Genomic DNA, 8,081 nt, shown 5'->3' with positions numbered 1-8,081 from the left:
GGAACAACCACTTTGGAAAAGTTTGTCAGTTTCTTAAAAATTTACAGCTATTAAATATATAAAGAGATTGGGGGTAGAACAACCACTCAGCAGCATGAAACAGTAGAATACAAGAAAGACCATATCATGGAAGAATCTCAAAAATACGTATGCTGTGTAAAAGAAAACAGTAAACCTGGCGTGATGGTCCATGCTTGTAATCCAAGCAAATTGGGAAGCTGAGAAATTTCAGAAGTTTAAATTCAGCCTCAGCAACTTCATGTGGTTTCAAGCAACTTAGCAAAATAGTCTCAAAATTTGAAAAAGTGGAGAGAGGGTTTAGGAATATGGCTCAGTGTATCAAAATACCAAAACTTAAACTGAAATAAAAAAAAATTAAAGTTTAAATTTTACACTTCGGTGTTAAACATCAAAAATAGATTTCATATAATTCTTTCTCAGTATTCAAAAGTGAAAATAGAATTTTTTTATTTAGAAAAACAGTTATATTCTTTCAAAGATGAGGTTTCTTCACTATGTATGTATGATATTTATGACTGATATTTCTACAAAATAACTTTATTATGCTTAATATATTTAAGCAAAAGTTAAAGACAACTACTTGTTTTCTAAACTTAAATGAGTTCTGTATTTTACTGATCCTCATATACATCAAGGTATAATATATAGATAATAACTTTACTATACTCACACATTTTTTATAAATGTTTCATTGTTATGCCTTATTTAAGGCATACATTTTGGACAAAATCTGTTCAATGTTCACTACTAGTATGTTTTTTCAGATGTTCAATGAACTTAAAATTTAAATACATTTTGGAAATATTATTTAACTTTTTAGAGTTTCTGGGCACAATGAATTCTCCAAAAATAAGCAGTGTTTAAGAAACATGTAGCTACAATTATTTTTTTATTTGTATTTTCTCTAACCAGTATGTATCCACAGGTTCTGAGTATTGGTGAATAAATTTTGGAGGCATTATGACATTGTCAATTTTCACCTTTTAAAACTTTCTCTATGCTATGGTTAAATGTTGTCCCTTTCTTAGGGTAATGGTACAATGGTCTCATTTGTAGAGCTTCTCTACAGTGTGTTTTCCCTGATGTCTAATAATATATGATACATAACTTAAAATATTTCTACATTCTGTACATTTAGATGTCTTTTTTCCAGAATAAGTAGCCTAGTTGTGAACAGAATTGATTTCTTATTAAAAGCTTTGCTGCATTGTTTCAATTTGTAGGGGTTCTTTTCTGTATAAATTCGGTTTTTAATAAGGTTTAGTCGTTATTTTTGTTTATTTTTTAGTTGTAGTTGGACACAATACCTTTATTTCACTTATTTATTTTTATGTAGTGCTGAGAATCGAACCCAGGATTTCACACATGTGAGGCTAGCATGCTACAACTGAACCACATCCCCAGCCCCAAGGTTTAGTCTTTCTTTAAAAGTATTATCACTTTATTCACATTTCAAATTCACCAAGATGTCTTCTGCTGTAGTGAATAAAGCTTTATTTTTTATTAAAATCTTTTCCACATTATTCACATTTGTAGGGATATTCTCCAGTGTGAGTTCTGTTGTGGTGAATAAGGCCTGTTATATTGCTAAAAGCTTTGCCACATTCCTTATATTAGTAAGGCTTCTCTCCAGAATAAATGCTTATGTGGTAAATAATGTCTAATATTTGAGTAAAAACTTTGTCACATACTTTGCATTTGTAAGTCTTCTCTCCAGTGTGAGTTCTGTTGTGGCAAGTAAGGTATGATTTTTGACTGAACGCTTTGCCAAATTCTTTATACTTGTAAGGCTTCTCTCTAGTGTGAGTTCTCCTGTGGCAAATAAAGCCTGTTTTTTCAGTAAAAGCTTTGCAACCTTTTTTACATTTGTAGGGCTTCTCTCCAGTGAGTTCTGCTGTGGTGAATAAGGTCTCTTCTTTGACCAAAAGCTTTGCCACATTCTTTACATTTGTAGGGCTTCTCTCCACTGTGACTTTTGCTGTGGCGAATAAGGTGTGATTTTTGACCAAAAGCTTTGGCACAATCTTTACATTTGTAGGGCCTCTCTCCAGTGTGAGTTTTGCTGTGGCAAATAAGGTGTGATTTGTAAACAAAAGCTTTGCCACATTCTGTACATTTGTGGGGCTTCTCTCCTGTGTGATTTTTTCTGTGGCAAATAAGGTTTGATTTTTGACCAAAAGCTTTGCCACAATCTTTACATTTGTAGGGCTTCTCTCCAGTGTGAATTCTTCTGTGGCAAATAAGTTGTGATTTGTAACCAAAAGCTTTGCAACATTCTTTACATTTGTAAGGCTTCTCTCCAGTGTGAGTTCTGATGTGGCAAGTAAGGTTTGATTTTTGACAAAAAGCTTTGTCACATTCTGTACATTTGTAGGGCTTCTCTCTAGTGTGAGTTCTTCTGTGGCAAATAAGGTTTGATTTTTGACCAAAGGCTTTGCCACAATCTTCACAATTGTAGGGCTTCTCTCCAGTGTGAGTTCTTCTGTGGTGAATAAGGACTAATTTTCGACCAAAAGCTTTGGCACATTCTTTACATTTGTAGGGCTTCTCTCCAGTGTGAGTTCTGCTGTGGCGAATAAGGACTGATTTTCGACCAAAAGCTTTGGCACATTCTTTACATTTGAAGGGCTTCTCTCCAGTGTGAATTCTGCTGTGGTAAATAAGGTGTGATTTTTGACCAAAAGCTTTCCCACAATCTTTACATTTGTAGGGCTTCTCTCCAGTGTGATTTTTTCTGTGGCAAATAAGGTTTGATTTTTGACTAAAAGCTTTGCCACAATCTTTACATTTGTAGGGCTTCTCTCCAGTGTGAGTTCTGCTGTGGTAAATAAGGTGTGATTTTTGATGAAAAGCTTTCCCACAATCTTTATATTTGTAGGGCTTCTCTCCAGTGTGAGTTCTGCTGTGGTAAATAAGGTGTGATTTTTGATGAAAAGTTTTCCCACAATCTTTACATTTGTAGGGCTTCTCTCCATTGTGAGTTCTTCTGTTGTGAATAAGGCCTGAGTTTTGACCAAAAGCTTTGACACATTCTTTACATTTGTAGGTCTTCTCTCCAGTGTGAGTTCTGCTGTGGCTAGTAAGGTGTGATTTTCTACCAAAAGGTTTGGGACACTCTTTACATTTGTATGGCTTCTCTCCATTGTGGCTCCCTCTGTGGTAAATAAGACCTTTTTTTTCACTAAAAGCTTTGCAACATTCTTTATATTTGTAGGGCTTCTCTCCAGTATAAATTTTCTGGTAGTGAACAAGGCCTGAATTTTTATATGATTTCTGGTGTTCACTCTCACTTGTAGTTTTCAATATTTTCTTTTGCAGTAAATAGTTAAGATCACAACTATTATATTTTGCACTTATCAATTCATGAAACATATGTTTTAGGCCCTTTTCTGGTGAATATTCTTGGGTATGATTAGGAGTCATGACTGAAATAAACAAAAATAAAAAAATACCTATTAGACTGGGATAAATATATTTTGCATACATAAAATGAAATTAAGGTAAAATAAGTACATCAGGACTGTAACAGATTAGTAAATCCAAAGTAACAAAAAATCCAAAAAATATATTAGTTCAATAAAAATGTACAGGAAAAAATTACCTTGAGAATATTATCCAAATTTTTGTACAGACCACAGTATTCAAAAGGAGAAGATCATTAATAAGAGTAATATAATTAAGTGTAGAAAAGTATCATTAATAGCCTTTTGTCCTTCATAATATAGTATTGTGTATTTAAGAAATATCTACTATCTACCTTCATTGTCAGTAGAATAAGTGAAATGTAAAACATATACAAACATTTCTGGTCTTTTCACAGAGTGACCAAATTATGGTTTTTGTCTTCCATGACATAGAGTCATGAAAATAACTAGGAGATTTTGAGTGATAATACCATAAATATTCAACAAGGGTAAAGAGGCAATGGACTCTTAAAAAGAAATATGAACAAAAAATTTACTAAAAAACATACACATATATGTCTATAAAATGTTTCATAAAAACATTTTAAAAGACTATAAAAACCTTGCATAGCCTATGGCCATAATATTTGGATGAATTCAACACATGACAATCAAGAATAATAAATTGATTTTTATATTTTTACTTTTGTGTGATATGAGAATTTCCTTTTTTGACAAATACAACTCTGTTTATTTATAAATATATCATGGTATTTTATAATATATATACAAGGTAAAATGACTAAATAGAATGAATTAACAAAATCATTATTTCATATAATTATCAATTTTTTTCTTACGAGGTATTGTATTCCTTCTAATAGGATTTATGAAGAACATAATACACTCACTATGTGGTAAAATAAAACTCTTGACCTTATTATGCTCAATAAAATAAAAATATGGAACCTTTGAATATAATATCAACCCTACACAAAACACAGTACCTGGTGAGCAAAATTTTGCTCACTAAATTTCTGACTTCCACATGTGAATCAAAAGCACCTACAACTTAATATCTAAATGCCTGCCACCTTTCACTTAATTCAAAGTCCTGCATATATTTCTTATAACACTTTAAGAGACAAAATATTTTATAATTAAATAGTAATAGTATATAAGTACATATTTTTAAACATTTGGCATTGATGGGCACACACATTGAGTCCCTAGCTTTAATACTGAGAAAAATGTTGGCACTAAACACAAGAGCAGAGGTATATCTTCAATTTTCTGATTTAATTGTTCATGGATACATATTTAGTACTGGCAATTCTGGATCTTTAAGTCATCCAACTTTTAATGTTTCATGTGTAATGCTTGAGATTACCCCAAAAATTCTATATCACAAACTACAACTCAACTCTTTTTTAAAATTGTTTGAGCCATGTCGTTTATAAATTTCTGTGACTTCTCTCAAATGAAGTACTTTTTCATGGCCTCCCAATTAGCAAATATTACAAGGATACACAGCACTGTTCTTGCCTATTTTTATTTATTTAAAAGTTTTTATACTGTTTTCCCAAAAATGGACTATATAATCTGCTGATGGCTCCTTTAATGAACAAATAAAAAATAGTACAGCAAATATAAACAAAGAGAAGCATGGCTAAACTCAAGTGACATAAAAAGAAAAATAAAACATTAGGAATTTAACAGTTATGTTAAATAATTTGACAGTTATGAATTATTCAAAGAACACTAAATAACTATTTAAAAAAAGTTTAGAGAGTAAAATTGAAAAATAATAACACCAATGAGCACAATGTTTATGTGAATAATTCTTTAAGAAAAAATGAGAGGGGCATTCCTAGTGTGCAAATTTGAAATTCTACAAATATGGGAGAGGCTTATCAAGCAGTACCAAGTCTAAGGCAAATCTAAGCAACTTGTAAAATACTGTAAAAAATAAAATCTATATGATGTATAAAGAGAAGTGGGAAATATGTGTGTGTGTGTATGTATATATATATGAAATATGCATAGATATGTGTGTGTGTATATATGAAGTGTGAAAAAATGCAAGCATGCCACAATAAAAAAAAGATCCAGAAATTAAATAACTAATTAAAATTTAAAAATTAAAAAATGTAAAAAAATTTACAAAGTAGAAGTATAATGATTTATTCACTTCAAAATATTTATGATTACTAGTGCATTATTGCAAAACACAAAACAAAAGAAAAAATATACTAACAGAATTGAATCTAAAAAGAAAATGTCAAGTCACTTCCAGCAGAGAGCATGGAAAAAAAACAAGCAAGATCTGTTCCTAGAGGCCCTATTTGTTTAATGATGGATAATGCTCCTGCCTTTATATCTCATTCTTTTGCACAATTTTTAATCAATGAGATATAGCTTTAAATCATGAAATTTCTCATAATTCTTTTGGGCGAGCTTCTGTTGAGTGAGCAAATTGTATACTAATACTTGCCTTGTAAAACAGAAACAAACAAAGATCTAGCCTCTCTTATATTAATATGCATTAAATATTGTTTTATTTACAGTTAATGTGTTCAATATACAACACAAAGTTAATACTCAAAATTGGTCATCTTCATTGAATAGACATTTTATTCTCAAACACACATTACCAATAAAATTATGTAATATATGAGGTTCCACCTGACCAGCACAACAAGATCCTATGCCTTTGATCACGTAGGGAAAAGCTTAGATTGCTACACTTATGCCAACATGTCCTGTTTGGACTCTAGCTTCATGCTTGAAAAATAGCAATTATAAATGTACATCAGGGACTTCACAAGCTGATTTCTATGTTTCAATTAACCCTGGAAGGTAAGAGTTCATCCCAACAAGAGAATAATCATTCTCCTCAAAAGAGGAGAAACATTAAAAGAGGACCCCAAGATACTTGAATTCTAGTTACTTGGGGAGATATAAAACCATTAACAGCCTCAGCTCAACAGGAGTTGGCTAAAATGGGGTTAGAATGTACTCTAGATAACTTTGTTACTGCTTTGATTGCTAAACTCACACAAAACTCTGTAAATGCTTTGGTCTTACTAACAATTTTACTCTGTTTTTGTACACCAGCTCTGGAAAATTCAGTACTGTTAGATCCTGGACTTCTAGACCCATTACAATATCTTGACTCACTTGCATAAAATTGTGATATACCTGCAAAAATGTCTCATGGTATTCATTGTTGTCTCAGAAGAATGTGTCGTACCATCCACATAGTATTTAATAGGTCTCCATCCTGTGCAATTTATTAATAAAAGATCTATTCCTCTTGATAAAACCTGTGATGATTCAGTGAAGCTTCTCTCTAAGGCAGAATTTAACGCATTGACCTTCTCCTTGGTGGGTTTACCGGACTAGCTCTACCAGCTTATAAAACTACTATGAAACTCGCCTATGCTATCAAAAACAGTATTATTCATGCCTCCATGAATGTAAATATGCTTAATGAAGATCAAAAACAACATTGTCATGCCATACTTGACAATCATGCTGAAATTGATTGTCTGTTATTGTTACATTATAAAATATATCAGAAGTTTAATACCATGTGTTTCTTCAATTTAAGTTATAATAGTAATTTTATTTCAAAAGACTTAGATTACCTTAAAGATATCATTAACAAGGTTCAACAAGATGATGGATTTTGGACTTGTTGGATTGGTTAACTTCATGTTTACTCCATTTCATCTGAGTCAAAAATATTCATAGGTGGATGTTTACTGATGTTGGAATTTGCTGTTGTCTATGCCTGCCCTATTTTTTGCCCCCAACAGCATTAAGGAGATAAGTAATATTATTTATTCAAAAGGCCTTAAAAAAAGAGGGGAGGTATTAGGTATTCTGGCCTTGGAATAGACAGGAAATTGTGGGGGTAATTGTAACTGGCACCCTGAGTCCCACAATTGTAATGCCCAGCAGTTTCTCCCTAAAGCTATTAAGTCAACTCTACAGGTGCACTATCTAGTTTCTCTGGTAATTTCATTAGCGAGAAGGGGCTCTATATTTGTATTAACTGTACATAATCATGGTTAGCTAGCACTTGGGGTTAAAGAAACCTTGTGTTAAAATGTAGTCATGGTATCAGAAGCTATGTAATTTAAGGTATTATATGTTCAGCTGTTAAGAGGGGTGGCCAGTTTTGTTTTTTTTTTCCTTTTCACTCTGTGTGTGTCTCTCTCTTCTGTTTGCTTTTCTAAAGGTTTCCTCACAAGAAGATTTGAAACAGATTATGCTGGCCCTCACAACAAAAGCTAAGTTTTGATGGTTATTCTGAAAAAACTGGGACATCACTAAAGAAGAAAACAAAGAACAACAAGGAATTTGAAAATGTGATAAATATAGGGCAGTATGTGTTCAATGATTACAATCAAAATATAGAATAGACATTTAATTCTCAAACAGCCATAACCAATAAAATTATGTAATATATGAGGTTCCACCTGACCAGCACGACATAAATAAACCTAAGCTTCTGAAAATTTCTTCTGCTGGATAACTACTCTTTCAACATTTTTTAGTTTGTTTTTCTCCTTGACATTTGAATGACTCAACTGTGTCCCCTGCTATGTGTAGTCTACATTAGTTTACATCACTAAATTATACTAGGTA

The 8,081-nt window shown here is 32.0% G+C and overlaps 1 pseudogene; it reads right to left on the bottom strand.

Annotated features, from left to right (window-relative positions):
- Nucleotides 1–1,541: 1,541 nt before the first annotated feature.
- Nucleotides 1,542–7,144, bottom strand: LOC143410637 (uncharacterized; annotated as a pseudogene).
- Nucleotides 7,145–8,081: the final 937 nt, after the last annotated feature.

The sequence above is a fragment of the Callospermophilus lateralis genome, chromosome 11, assembly GCF_048772815.1.
Source record: "Callospermophilus lateralis isolate mCalLat2 chromosome 11, mCalLat2.hap1, whole genome shotgun sequence".
NCBI lineage: Eukaryota > Metazoa > Chordata > Mammalia > Rodentia > Sciuridae > Callospermophilus > Callospermophilus lateralis.
The sequence above is the reverse complement of the archived record's forward strand: the minus strand, read 5'-3'. Positions and strand labels throughout refer to the sequence as shown.